Source organism: Tiliqua scincoides, chromosome 12, assembly GCF_035046505.1.
Source record: "Tiliqua scincoides isolate rTilSci1 chromosome 12, rTilSci1.hap2, whole genome shotgun sequence".
Lineage (NCBI taxonomy): Eukaryota > Metazoa > Chordata > Lepidosauria > Squamata > Scincidae > Tiliqua > Tiliqua scincoides.
Genome location: NC_089832.1, coordinates 4,554,018 through 4,569,599, shown reverse-complemented (window position 1 = coordinate 4,569,599; position 15,582 = coordinate 4,554,018). Strand labels below are relative to the sequence as shown.

Here is a 15,582-nt window from a genome sequence, read left to right as displayed (position 1 = left end):
GAACCAGGAATGGGAATTAGGATTTGGTGCAGGCTGCTACAGCTGGTCCCATAAGAACATAAGAACAGCCCCACTGGATCAAGCCATAGGCCCATCTAGTCCAGCTTCCTGTATCTCACAGCGGCCCACCAAATGCCCCAGGGAGCACACCAGGTAACAAGAGACCTGCAAGGCTTCCTGGGAATTGTAGTTAAGAACATAAGAAGAGCCCCGCTGGATCAGGCCAAGGGCCCACCTAGTCCAGCTTCCTGTATCTCACAGCAGCCCACCAAATGCCCCAGGGAGCACACCAGATAACAAGAGACCTGCAAGGCTTCCTGGGAATTGTAGTTAAGAACATAAGAACAGCCCCACTGGATCAGGCCAGAGGCCCATCTAGTCCAGCTTCCTGTATCTCACAGCGGCCCACCAAATGCCCCAGGGAGCACACCAGATAACAAGAGACCTGCATCCTGGTGCCCTCCCTTGCATCTGGCATTCTGATATAACCCATTTCTAAAATCCCATACCCTCCCAGGCCCAATCCACCTCCTAGATTGTCCTCCCCCACCCAAAACATCCTTCCTTACCTTCCTTCCACCTTCTCCCACCCTGTGCGCCAGCCTTCCTGGGCAGGCGCGAATTCCTCCCTTTAGGCTGTCTCAAAGATGGCATTTGGCGGAAGCAGGTCTGTGCCCGCCTTTGTGCTGGCATGGCCAGCTCCTGTGTTGCCACAAACATGCTTTACAGAACATTTGCGACACTTGGAGGGCTGTGCCAGCACAACGTACATTCAGGCTTGTGCTTTGAATCAACCGTAGGGTTTGGTGACATTCTTACTTTTGACCCAGTGGTGTGTGTATGACCAAATTTACTGTGCTGCAGGCATGGGCAGTCAGGGGAGGCAGTGCCTCCCCAGATTCAACAAGTTTAAAAAGCGCATTGCCTTTCCACACTGCTCCTTCCTTCCCCGCACAGTCAGTGAGTTAAGCAACACACACACAAAGTGAGGAAGCCAATTTGCTACAATTATGGCTGGTTTCCAATGAAAAACAGGCAGGGCACCTGCACCAGAGATTGCTGGGCAGGCTGCACACAGTCCTGTTCGAAGAATATTCACAGGGAGCCTCTGTGAAGGGACTAGATCTCTAAAGCACCAGGGGAGGCAGGTATCAAGCTGCCTCAAGGGTCGTGTCATTGAGCCCTCCCTAGTTCTGACTGGGGGAAGAAGAAGTGAAGGGTTTTATTTAAAAAAAAAATTATTTCCAAGGAGGAAGAGTGTGCGCACTTCACTGCTGTGCTGTTTTTGTGTTCAAAATCCAACTGTGTTGATTTTGGAAGCATGGCAAGCCTGCAAAATTTGATTTGCAGCAAAGAACTGAGCGGGGGCGGGGGGGTGAGTCGTGCTCCTATGACTACCCACATGTTTGCACCCCTGAAAGCATGCCTTCATTGTTACATTCAGGCTTTTGCTCCATTGTAATTTGAAAAACTCGGTATCACTTTGGAAATTGTCTATTTTATTTTTTCCTCCCCTTTGGATGTCAAGTATGTTCTCTGCAAAGAAATGCACTATGAATTACTTACGAAAATACCTGCCCAAGGCTGCAAACATTAACCTGAAACTGTACTTGTGAGAGAGGCATAGGGTTCTTTATATTGCTGCATGAGTCGGCATATCAGGGTACTTTCTGATGGGGGGGTCCCCCCTCTGAGCATGTAACTAAGGATGGCAAGTTCAGTTACTAGGTAACCAAGACCTGGATGAGCCTATAAAAAGACCTAATCAACAAAAGTATTGTAGTTAAACTATGTTTGCCTCTTCTCTCTCTAAATGCCTCTATACACAGCAAGTATTTCTTAGGGGAGAAGGGAAATGAGTCTGAGAGCCCAATCCTATCCACACTTTCCTGGGAGTAAGCCCCATTGGTTGGTTGGCAACCTTCAGTCTCGAAAGACTATGGTATAAGCCAGGGGTGTCCAAAGTTTTTGGCAGGAGGGCCACATCATCTCTCTGCCACTGTGTCAGGGGCCGGGGGGGGGGAATAATTAATTCACATTTAAAATTTGAATAAATTTACATAAGTTTACATAAGTGAATATATTAAAGATGAACTTATATGAATGAATGAAGGTCTTGCAATAGCTCAAGGCCTATAAAAGGCCTTGCACAAAGCAAGACCAGCCTTTCCTTTGCTTCTGCTACTGCATCACAGACATGAAACAGCAAGCAGTGGAGGGAGCCCTCATCCCACAGCTCACGTGAGAGGCCAAACAGTTGCCCTCATACTGAGAGCAGTTGTGTCCGGCCAGTGTGGGCTCCAACAAATCTCTAGAGGGCCAGAGGCTCATTGAAAGGCCTTGAGGGCCACAAGTGGCCCCAGGGCTGGGGTTTGGGCACCCCTGGTATAAGTCTACAGCACCCGGTATTCCCAGGCAGTCTCCCATCCAAGTACTAACCAGGCCTGACCCTGCTTAGCTTCTGAGATCAGACAAGCTCAGGCATGTACAGGGTAACAGTTGCTGCAGCAAGCCCCATTGACTACAATGGGATTTACTTCTGAGTAAGCATGGATAGGTTTGGGGTTTCTGGATTCCTTATAACCACAACATGGGGAAGAGTGCTTAGATGTTACCTGGGGTTATCACCTGGTCATCAGTGGCATATACCCAATGCTGCGTGTCCTCTTTTGTTTGTCACACCCTCCTGACTCTTGGGGTTCTGGTGCTGATGTCTCAGTTTTGTAGCCCGTGTTGTGTTTTATGGCTCTTACGCAAGGGCATTCTTCAGATAGATGCCACCTTCGGTCCTTGATTCCCCAAGATCATCGCTGGTATCCACCTGCAGGTCTGAAAAGCAGAACATATTGTATGTGGATCTTCTACTGTATAGTATATGATGAAAACTGTGTCAGTTGAACCACACATAAATGCTGCTTGCCTTTAATTAATTTGATTTGTCCTAATAAACTTTCAAAATATCAATGCTGGTCAAAAAATTTGAGCTAGTATTTGACTTGGCATTAGCTCAAAATTTAATGAATAATGGTATGACGAGATGTGATTTCAGCTAACATAAGTAACTGTGAATTAAAGAGAATTCGGATACAATTATTTAAAAGTTCAAGAGTTCATAAATGAGTGTTGAGAATTGATTTTTTTTTTCCCCCCTGAAATGAGAAGCAATATTCATTTTAGCTCTAATGAGGTGCTGTGACAGAACAGTCCTCCAACACAGATGCTTTCTCAGAGACAGACTTTTGAAGCTACCCGTGGAGAATCATTATGGTGACAAACACTACATTTGTCTGTTTCTATTTGGCCTAATGCCTTGCAAAAAAATGGTATGGACAGAAAATGGTGAAAAAGAGTAGAGTGATCAGGATCATATTGATGTTTTATTGATTAATTGATTGGTTTCAAAGATTGCTTTACCGCTTTTCCAAAATCCCAGAGTGGTGTACAGCATAAGTATATAATACATATTTTAAAATGTGCAGAAGAAGTGTGGTGTGTGTGTGTTTTAATTTCTCCTCTGCAAAATGAATGGATCTCTTTATACTGTTGATCAGACAATGAATATGAAATTGGGTTGTAGCCTTGGACATAAGCATTTATCCCTGCACCCACCAATCATGACACCAGACTTGGGTTTTAACCGGGCCACTTTAGTGGCTGAAATGGCAACTGTGGCATCCTGAGCATGCTGCTGGCTGATCCTCAGGGGAAGGGGACATGCATCCCCTTCCCCCGAGTATAAAGGAAGTAGCTCCACAATGGGACGATTTGATTCTACGGCAGCTCTTTAGCCAGCCCAGAATCAAGGAGTCACGTGCTGGACGATTATGTCCCATGTGTCTAGTGGAGCTGAGCTCTGCCAGTCCCGCCCCCTCCCCCACACCTTCCCCCACCCTCTGCCCACCGAGATATAGTAAACAGTATAAGTTATTTTCCCTAACAGATTTCCCACAATCCCAGGTTGGTCTGTGGAACTCCTTGCCACAGGATGTGGTGACAACATCTGGCCTGGATGCCTTTAAAAGGGGATTGGACAAGTTTCTAGAGGAAAAATCCATCACGGGATACAAGCCATGATGTGTATGTGCAACCTCCTGATTTTAGAAATGGGCTATGTCAGATGCAAGGGAGGGCACCAGGATGCAGGACTCTTGTTATCTGGTGTGCTCCCTGGGGTATTTGATGGGCCGCTGTGAGATACAGGAAGCTGGACTAGATGGGCCTATGGCCTGATCCAGTGGGGCTGTTCTTATGTTCTTAACTACAATTCCCAGGAAGCCTTGCAGGTCTTCTTGTTATCTGGTGTGCTCCCTGGGGCATTTGGTGGGCCGCTGTGAGATACAGGAAGCTGGACTAGATGGGCCTATGGCCTGATCCAGTGGGGCTGTTCTTAAGTACAGCTATGCTTGTAAGGATGGACAGACACTCCCTCATTTCTGTTTAGCATTGTTCCAAACATCGATGTATCAAGTTACTATACAGCCAATCCAAACATTCATCCATCTCACTGAATATTTTATTTTGTCTCTCACACGCTTATCCCATCCTTCCTCCAAGGAGCTCAGGGTGGTGTACATGATTCCTTCCCTCCTTTTTTTGCCCTCACAACAACCCTGTGAGGTAGGTGCGACTGAAAGATAGCAACTGGTCCAAGGTCACCCAGGAAGCTTGATGGCTGATTGGGGATTTGAACCTGGATCTTCCAGGTCTAATTCCAACTCCCGGAACACTACACCATCCTGGCTCTCCACTAACTTTCAGCAGCTTTCCAGGATTTCAGGCAAGGGTCCTTCTCACCCCTATGTGAAGATATCGGAGGCTGAACCTAACATCTGCTGCTCCAAAAAACACTTGCTCTGTCTCTGGTCAGAAGATGACCAGAGCTGGTCAAAGCTGGTCGAGCAGGTTGATGACCATCTGGAAGATGACCAGAGCTGGTCGAGCTGGTTATGGCTGGTTGAAGATGGGATTAAGGGCGCAATCCTATCCAGTTTTCCGGCACTGATGCAACCGTGCCAATGGGGTATGCGCTGCGTCTTGCCGTGGGGGAAGTCATGGAGGCCTCCTCAAGGTAAGGGGATGTTTGTTCCCTTACCTTGGAGCTGCACTGTGGCTGTGCCAAAGCTGGAAAGTTGGTTAGGATTGGGCCCAGAGAGTTTGTGATAGATTCGTTTTGCAGCCACTAAAATAAGTTTGTGGTGGGCCTACAGTTGTCAGGACGTATATAGATGTGCAGATCAAAGACTTGTTAACTGCAGTTCTTGACACAACCAATCATGAATGCATTGAGGAAGAGCCTTTGCGTTAACTTAATGGATGTGTATTTCAAGCTAAATTGGCAAGAAGGTAATGACATGCGATATAAAGCATTTATGAGAACCCTATTGAAGCCACCACATCCTTCACAGCTATTTTCCCCACCCTGTTATCTTGCATGATCCCATTCTTTGAGGAAGGAGAAATAGTTCGCGCAGACAATGGCAGATTGAAAACCACCAGGAGAATTTAAATGCCACGGGTAGGGGAAGTTTGTTGCTCGTATTCCGTAACAACACTCTGTTTGCTTCAATCGTTTATGGCTGCACCCAACCCAAAGACGCAAACCCACCAGTTCTGACTATGCTCGCTCCAAGATGACATCAACATGAATGTAACACTAAGAAAAAAGGGCACATTGTTGCTATGTAGGAATCAGTGGTGTAGCAAGTGGGGGAGATGGCCACCCACCCAGAGGCAGATCCAGTGTTTGTATGGGGGGGGGGGCATGAACACTACCTAAATGCCAGAGCCCAAGTCAACCAGGTGGGTAGACCTGGGTTCCTGGTTGTACTTTCACCTCTGTGGCTGAGATTTGCTGGGTGAGTAGACCTAAGCTCCTGCCCAGAACTGCAGCCCAGATCTACCTCCCAGATAGACCTAAGGTCTTGGCTGGGCTTGGTGCTGCTCCTCATCCCAGCAGGCACTGGGCAGATGCTCCTCCTTCAAGCCCAGAAATAACTCAGTGGTGTCAATAACTTCTTGGCACTTGCCTTCTCTCTGTGGAGTGTTGCCTCTCCTTTTGGCATCCCTTGGCAAAGGGAGTGAGGTGCAGGGGCACCTCTCTTCCCAGCTGAGTGTTGAAGCTGGATGGGAGCACCTGCCCAATCAGTCAAATGCCTATTATTGTCCTGCTTGTCCCCCAGGCACTAGCAGGTTGGATAGAGGGGCTCCACGTGTGGTCATTGGCTGGGTCTGAGATGATTGGAAGGGGCAGGCTCTGGGATGCAAGGAATGTTGCGGTTGGACAAGGTCCACACCGCCCACGTAGGAGGTGGGGCATGCAACTGGTGGCAGCCTCATTTGAACTGGGAGAGAATGGCAGTGCAACTGTGGGAGGTGTGGGCCTGGAGGGGCAAAATGGCCTCCTTTCAGGAGGCAGGAGTCCTGGGAGGTGGCAGCAGGACAGATTCTCAGGTCAGCGTGTGTTTTGCCAGATTCCAAGGCCAAGCTCTGCCTGGAGAATTATGCCCACTTTAAGCAAATTAGCTCCCCTTCTTTCCCCCAACAAGTGACCCTGGTTCTGCCCTGCAGTCCTGCTGGACCCCACCTCCAGGGTAGCTCAACCTGTTCAACCTGCAGAGGTCCTCTCTCCTGCCAGCAACCTCCCACCACTACAGCAGACCCTGGGTCCTCAGCAGGTCTTGGGCACAGCAGCCACACACCACACACCACACACCACACACCACACACCACACACCACACACCACACACCACACACCACACACCACACACCACACACCACACACCACACACCAGTGTCTCCAGCAGTCTCCAAAGTCCATTCACCAATTTCTCCAGTCTGTCCTCAAGCTATACCTCCTTCTGCTACCCACCTACAACCCACACCACTAGTTCCTCCAGGTGCTGTTTATATGCTCCCAGGTTCACTTTAGCCTCTAGTGGCTGCAGCTGTGCAGCACACCTCCAGCTACTACCTGGGCTTTAATCCTGCATTTACTTAGAGCAAGGGGCACTGTGGACACCACACCCTATCTCCTCGGTAATATCTTCCGCAATTCCAATACAGCATGTATAGGATTGCAGCTGTAACTTTTCAAATTTACACACTATCCGATTAAAGACATCCCTATAAAGCAACGGGAACCTATGTGGAAATATACAAAAATTCCAATTGCTTGAGTACACAAACTCTGCATAAAGGCATGAGGACTTTATAAGGTGCTTTGATTCAAGATGAGATCCCAATCTTGCAAAACCTTTCAGAGTAATATATGAACAAATTGTGAAAGTAAAAAAAACACACACACACACAATTTTGTCCTAATTTTATTGCTTCAAAAAAAAAAAAAAATGAAGTGTCTGGCTCTCTGAATTAAAGAATGAAGAGAGGAAAATTACTTAATAACTAAGCAAGATTGTTCTCATCAAAAAAAAAAAAAAGATTCAATGATTGCAAATTATGCTGTGAAGTCCCAAAGGCCTTTGGAGGGGAGGGGAATGGTTGTTCCCTTGGAAAAAAAAAAATACTATTTCCTTGTACAAGGAAAACATTTCCTCATTAATGTGATCATAACGGATCATCTTTCCTGGTTAGATCTACCCAGGGACACCTGTTTTGCAGAAGGTCCCCAATTCAATACTTGGCCTCTTTTGGCAGGGATAGGAAAGATCTCAGTCTGAAACCCTGGGGAGCTGCTACTCATGTGTAGATGATAATGAGCTAGAAGGGCAAAGGGTTTGACTCAGAGGGAGACAGATTCAGATACAGGGCTGGATCTTTGGTAAAGTTTTTTCAGTGGGACGCCCCCTGGTGGTTCTCTACACCTTCTCTTCTTCATGCTCAACCTCTTCTTCCTCATCATTTGCTTAGGCTTTTGAAGCACCAGAATGTGATGCTGCCCTTCCCTCCCCATGCTGTTTATTCCTTAACTGGTTGAAGCTCGCTGGTCCAACAACGAGGCCTTGAAGTTCAGCAGTGCGGAGGGGGTTGCTGCACCTTTCCTCTTCCTCCACCTGGCTCCTTCCCTGGGCTTGCCCCAGCCCCAGAGCAGCCCTCAGGTAATCTTCCAGAGACCTCTCATCATTGCCAGGGTTGTGAACCGGGTTCAACTGGAGTCCCCAAGATGGTGGGGCAAGTCTGGAAGTGGACACAAATGTGTCTGATGATTGTCCACAGGCCAAACCCAACACCCAGTTGATGCAGAAAAATTGACCCAATCCAGACCACTTTCTAAACAACTGGTTTAGAATGCAATTGGTTGGAAGTGATTACGGCAAACCCCCCTCCCCAGTTGACCATATAGGCTTCTCTTCCTGTCCCCCTTGTACTCTGCCTTCTGTTCACTCGGAGGCCACTGTCTCTTCTCCTTCCCCTCCTACCACAACCTCTCTCCCCCTTTGGCGGCCCACCTAGTCATAGCTGTGCCGAGCCCCCTCACCCTGAGTGCACTGGCATAGTTTTCATGCATAAGGAGAACAGAGTCACGGATAACATGAGGTAGGTGCCAGTTCTGGTCCTCGCAGATAAACACATTTGTGGATAGCGAATTTGCATATAAACAGAAATGACTGTAAATCCAGTCCAAGATGGATGCTCTTCCTAAGGCAGGTCTTGCACCCCACTTTTCCAATGAGAGTGTCACCTCCAAAAAAACAGCCACCACACTCCCACCACATTTTACTACAGGTGGGAAACCCTGGCCTCTGAGCGGCCCGCTTGGAGGCAGGCTGTGCAGCATGGCCTTTCCCAGTTTGAAGAGACACTTGGCCAACAGTCTGAGGCAAAGAGGCAAAGAAGGAAGGCCCATAGCCAGGGAGACAGACCAGGGACAGACTGCACTTGCTCCCGGTGTGGAAGGGATTGTCACTCCCAAATCGGCCTTTTCAGCCACACTAGACGCTGTTCCAGAACCACCTTTCAGAGCACGATACCAGAGTCTTCCGAGACTGAAGGTTGCCAACTACTAGCTCAACATAGGGACACAGAGTGATGGTAAATAATAGATTGACAGTACTGAGTGAATGATATAAGAGGAAAACGGAATGAAGAGCGGCTGGCCTAGGAGAAAAGGAATGTGTTTAGAAAATGGGCTGGGGAGTCAATGAGGTGAAACGTGAGAAGGAATGAAGTTCCAGATGGCCAAACCTGCAGAGACAGTGTTGGCCTCCAACCCTTTGCACCTGGAGCAGAGAGTCAAAACGACACACAGAGATGAAAATGTGATCTAGATAGCAACTTGCTTCATGGTGACAGCGTAGGTAGTTGGTGGGGGTGGTGAACCTCCATGAGGTCTCCACGCCATTGGCCATTGGCACGAACGGCCTAATCCTAATCAGTGCCAGAGCAGCGGGGCTTCTTGGCCCACACTGTAACCAGTGCTGGGAAGCAGCTGGCTGGAGGTCTTGAAGTAAGGGGACATTTATCCCCTTAACCCCAACCTGACCATACTCTGATCCATGCCAGTGACATCACTAGCACAAGTCTGAGAAGCACATCTGGCTTTCAAGCCTAGGAGCGGGAATAGGATATGACATGCACTTGCTGTTGATCCCACCTCCCTCCTGGGCCTGACCCGTGTCCTCTCCGTTCTCCCCCATTCTATTACACCCCTCTCCGGCCTGTTCTGCTCTCTCCCAGCCCTGACCAGTGAGAAAAATTGTTCTGAGAGCCAATGAGGTGTTATTATGACACAGCAGGGGACCCGTGAGGTGTTAGTAGAAGTCACCTCTTATTGCCATGTCTGTGAACTGATGCTAGAACCTCTTATTCAGCTGTGTGAGTGCCATCAGGTTGAACACTGGTTTTTGTTGTTGTTGTTGTTTAGAGATTTGCTGTGTGACCTGTGCTGGTGGATATTAAAATGAATAAAGTGCATGTGTGTTACACCAACCCTAATGGTGCTACTGCAGTTAGGTTGTGTGTATGATCCTGTAATTTATGCTGTATGGTCTGGTACGGGAGGAGGTTCATCATGAAGCTCTCATATTCCCAATGAGCTCTCATACTGCGTGATGCAAACCCTAGGGGCATCCTTGGAGAGTCTCCTTCACTGTAATTATGTAGAAGTCATTTTAAGTTTACCTGCACATTTACCTGTTACCTCACCTTCCTTGACATGACTGAGATGCTGCTTCCTTCTTTCGTTCCTTCCCTTGATCTGTTTACCGTTCCTCAATTATAGTGTTTGGGAAAAGACCAAATCCACTTGTTTTTGTTCTTATGTTCTTATTCTGTGGAACTCCTTCACAGGATCTGGTGACGGCATCTGGCCTGGATGCCTTTAAAAGGGGATTGGACAAGTTTCTGGAGGAAAAATCCATTACAGGTTACAAGCCATGATGCATATGTGAAACCTCCTGATTTTAGAAATGGGCTATGTCAGAATGCCAGATGCAAGGGAGGGCACCAGGATGCAGGTCTCTTGTTATCTGGTGGGCTCCCTGGGGCATTTGGTGGGCCACTGTGAGATACAGGAAGCTGGACTAGATGGGCTTATGGCCTGATCCAGTGGGGCTGTTCTTAAGTTCTTATGTTCACTTGATCCTATGGTACGTTTTCCACTAAAATAAGCCGTAACACTGTTGACTTTCCAGGTCTTTTGTCTCATAGTTCCCAGTGATGGGCTTGTTGATATAATCAAGGTCTTGATGAGTTAATATATGCCTTATTCTCTTCTGTTTGCTGTGTGGCAACTTGCTTAACAATTTCCCCCTTAAATATTGTAATTAGAAAGGATGAGACACTTGATGTCAACAATGGCATCACTCCGTCAGTGGAGTTCAGCCAGTGCGCACATCTGTATATTTGCATGAGATAAAAAAGCATCTAAAAATACGCGCACGAAAGACAAAAGGTTGCTAGGAGCACATCACCCCATTCCAGCTCCAATTATATGTTTCAGTGTCGACTATTATGATCTTGATTGGACCCGCATGCTGGTGATGAGCTAATTGCAGGGCGACGGTGCCTGACTTTGAACTCGTGGACAGTAGCATAAATTAGGAGCAAATGTTTAGTGAATTTTAATGGGCGTGATGCAGTTCTTGGAAAGCACTCAAGTTTTCTGCAGCATGTATTTTATTTGTTTTCTGCAGATAGCAATGGATTAAGATCATTTTGCCACTGGGAAGCCAAGGTTGGCATAATTTTATGGGGTGGGGGCAGAGGGGGAGTCAAGTGTAATTGAAAGCCAAGGGCTACAAGCCCACAGGCCCTCGATCATGCTTTGAGAGACATGTGCTTTCACATGTGATGTGCCTGAGCGTACGGTGTGAGGCTTTTTTGGTTCATTCTTCTTAGAACTTGGGTTTGGAGAAAAGCAAAGGAATTCAGGTCAGGTTCTGGAATGTGGAAATTAAGCTGAGCATGGATTCATGCTCAAGCCAACAGCCAGTTCCCAAAGGTAGCGGTCCTGGAGAAAATAAGGTGAGGCAAGGCATTACATTTATATGAAGTCAGTTTTTGCTCTCCACGAAAGCAGAGGTGCCCAAACCCTGGCCCTGGGGCCACTTGTGACCCTCGAGGACTCCCAATCCAGCCCACGAGGAGCCCCCAATCTCCAATGAGCCTCTGGCCCTCTGGAGACTTGCTGGACCCCGTGCTGGCCCAACGCAATTGATCTCAGTGTGAGGGCGACTGTTTGAGCTCTCATGTGAGCTGTGAGACGAGGGCTCCCTCCACTGCTTGCGGTTTCACGTCTGTGATGCAGCAGCGGCAGTGAAGGAAAGGCTGGCCTTGCTTTGTGCAAGGTCTTTTATAGGCCTTGAGCTATCGCAAGAGCTTCATTCATTCACAGAAGTTCCATCTCTAATATATTCATTTCTGTAAATTTATTCAAATTTCAAATGTAAATTAATTCTATTTTTCCCAGTCCCTGACACAGTGTCAGAGAGATGATGTGACCCTTCTGCCAAAAAGTTTGGACACCCCTGCACTAGAGTTAGGTTCTTGGAAATCTTAGTACAGTGGTTCCCAAACCTTTTAGCACCAGGACCCACTTTTTAAAATGACACTCTGTCGGAACCCACCTAGGTTTACCAGACTTAAAAAAAAAAAGAAAAGAAAAGATCTGGAAAGAAATGATATTTTTATTTACAAGTAATAATAACCAGAAAAAAAGGCGCTCAAACATTTTCTCTCCCTGTACTGATACAAGCTTGCAAACTGCAGGAGCTCCTTGCAAACTTCAGGAGCTGAGTTCTTTGCAGGGCAATTAAACTTTCAAATCTGCAGTCTTTCAAACTGCAGGGACTGGGCTCTTATCAGGGCAATTAGCAGCTATCTGAGTTTTGAATAGCTTCAGGACTTGAGGCAATTAGTTATCTGATCCTTCAATCACTAGTGTTTTTATTGGGGCTGCAGGACCCACCAAATATCAGGTTGTGGCCCCCAATGGGTCCCAACCCACAGTTTGGGAATCACTGCCCTAGCAGGTAGCAAATTTGGACATAATGTACCATTTCTCCTATGGCAGTGTTCTTCAACCTTGAGGTTGATCCAATGGGGTGGCAAAGATTCCGTTGTGGGGTTGCGGCAACTTACAGGAATGAAAATAGTTGCAGGCTACTGGACTAGAGCACCACTAGGTAAAAGGGGAGGCATCTGGTGGCCCAGTAAAAGGTAAAAGGATGGTGGCCCAGTCCTGCTCAGGTCCTTGCAATTGTGCTAAAATCGTTTTCACTAGTGCCAGGTTTCAGCAACTTCTTCTGCTCACTGTAATGAGAAAATTTGGTTACAGTGAACAGTGCTGATGGGGGCTGGGAGTGGGTGGGAATGGAGTGGGGGTGGGCAAATAGAATCCTGGGAGGTGCGAGATCGATGGTGGGGTCCCCAGCCCACAGGGGACACCCCTTGGTGTCCCCTTACGCTTGACACCCCTCCACTAGGAGTGCATTTCAAATGCATTCCACTTGATTCATAACACGAGATAATTTCATGTTCTGATCCAGGTCGATATGAACTTGGCTGGCATCATGATTTTATGCATATAGTCCTATTCCTCTGTGAGTCAAAGGGAGGTGAGCTTTCCATTCATCTCATACAAAGGCTACTGGAGGAGGTTTATTTGCAAACCTTGACATTTCCTCACCCACTAACTCCCCTTCAGGTCAAAAGAGAAATCTGCATATAAAGAGATCCCAGAGCTCAAAGGAGATTATGTGTTTGGGTATAATCAGGACACTATCTCAAATTCCTCATTAAATCCAGTCCCTGATGAATAACATTGAAGATGCTCTTTTTATTTTTTTCCTTTGAAAAAATGGAAATGGAAATGGAATACTTAATAGGATGGACCATGAGAACAGATGATGTTCGTAGCAGATGGAAAAGGGAAAAATATAAACATTCCCCCCATTGTCCCTTGATTATCCATGACAACTATCAATGTTCATTTGCATGCTTTTTGGAAATGATGTCATTTGTTGTTGATGTTGAAAGGAAACTAGCTTTCTCATGTGTTGCTAAGCAGTACATGTTAACACCGCTTCAGGTGCTTCGTCAGGGTGTCCCCAACTACAAATAGCTGACGTGAGTTAAAATGGCTATATTCATATGAAATGACCTTAAGAACATAAGAAGAGCCCTGCTGGATCAGGCCCAAGGGGGCCCATCTAGTCCAGCTTCCTGTATCTCACAGCGGCCCACCAAATGCCCCGGGGAGCACACCAGATAACAAGAGACCTGCAAGGCTTCCTGGGAATTGTAGTTAAGAACATAAGAGCAGCCCCACTGGATCAGGCCATAGGCCCATCTAGTCCAGCTTCCTGTATCTCACAGTGGCCCACCAAATGTTCCAGGGAACGCACCAGACAACCGACACAACCTGCGTCCTGGTGTCCTCCCCTGATATAAGAAGAGCCCTGCTGGATCAGGCCAAAGGGGGCCTATCTAGTCCAGCTTCCTGTATCGTCCTGTAAAAATACCTGTATTATTATCTCACAGCAGCCCACCAGATGCTCAGGGAACACACACAAGACCACAAGATGCTTGCATCTTGCTGCCACCTCCCTGCATCTAGCATTCTATTAACCCTCACACACCCCCTCCCCCAGCAAAGACACTAGATTGCAGTTGGGTTGGACTTGCGTGACTTTATCTGACTCTCTTGAATCAGTTCAATAGGCCATCGCACTCACTGTGGTCTGCACTGACTGTATGAGCTCTCCAGGGTTTGAGACAAGGGCAGCAACCTTCCACTCAGCGTGTGGTTGGTCTGTGGAACTCCTTGCCACAGGATGTGGTGATGGCATCTGACCTGAATGACTTTAAAAGGGGATTGGAGAAGTTTCTGGAGGAAAAATCCATTACGGGTTACAAGCCATGATGTGTATGTGCAACCTCCTGATTTTAGAAATGGGCTATGTCAGAATGTCAGATGCAAGGGAGGGCACCAGGATGCAGGTCTCTTGTTATCTGGTGTGCTCCCTGGGGCATTTGGTGGGCCGCTGTGAGATACAGGAAGCTGGACTAGGTGGGCCTATGGCCTGATCCAGCGGGGCTCTTCTTATGTTCTTAACTACAATTCCCAGGAAGCCTTGCAGGTCTCTTGTTACCTGGTGTGCTCCCTGGGGCATTTGGTGGGCCGCTGTGAGATACAGGAAGCTGGACTAGATGGGCCTATGGCCTGATCCAGTGGGGCTGTTCTTATGTTCTTATGTTCACATTCATCTCTAGCTAGAAAAGTTCCCAGGGAGCGGAAGTGCCAAATGCCCTTGTTTGAGGTCATGGAATACTTTTTGAACCAATGTTCTTACTCAGTAAAAGACAGCCCTATCTATCAGGACTGGCCATAGCTATCTGGTCGATCACGCACTCTGCATGCAGAAGAAGACTTGGAGGATATGGACACAGCTCAGACACGGGGTTAGGTCTCAAGGAGAACTAGGGGCCCAATCCTATCCAATTTTCCAGTGCTGGTGCTGCCATGCCAACAGGGCCTGCGCTGCATCCTGTAGTAGGGGGGCTTTTATGCAGGCCTCCCCCAGCTAAGGGAATACTTGTTCCCTTTCCTCAGGGCTGCACTGCAACTGCACCGGCATTGGAAAGTTGGATAGGATTGGGCCCTAGGACGCTTGCAGTGCAATCCTGTTCTGCCCTAGTGCTGGGACAGTAATCGCTGCGCTGGTCCAGGGTGTTGCAGTCGCACTGCAAAGCATGTTTGTGGCGCACTTTGAGTAGGCTGTGTCAGCATGAAAGCCTGCACCATCCCACTGTTGTGAGATTCAGAGCGGCGAGCAAGGAGAGGGCAGAACAGGGGTGGGGTGTGGGTGTAGTGGCGGGAGGGCAAAGAGGTGATGGGATCAAGTCCAGGAGGGGGGTAGGATCAGTGGTGTTGGCTTATGCCACATCCTAATTCCCCCTCCCAAGACTTTGCCCTCGACAGAGCATCCCTGTCAAGGAGGAAGATTTAGGGCAGGGCCTGGGAGGAACACTCGGATGCAGTCTGGATGGGGACCACATTCTGGGTGCAATGCGGTCATGACTTTGAGCGCCACTGGTATAGATGAATGTTAGGGGCCCGCGCACCTTCTCTGAACAAATGGCACCCAGGATGAAAGGGATTCATTCATTCCAGTTCCACCCAT

The 15,582-nt window shown here is 47.8% G+C and overlaps 1 pseudogene; it reads right to left on the bottom strand.

Annotated features, from left to right (window-relative positions):
- Window positions 1-2,390: 2,390 nt before the first annotated feature.
- Window positions 2,391-2,510, bottom strand: LOC136663462 (5S ribosomal RNA; annotated as a pseudogene).
- Between the last annotated feature and the right edge of the window lie 13,072 nt (window positions 2,511-15,582).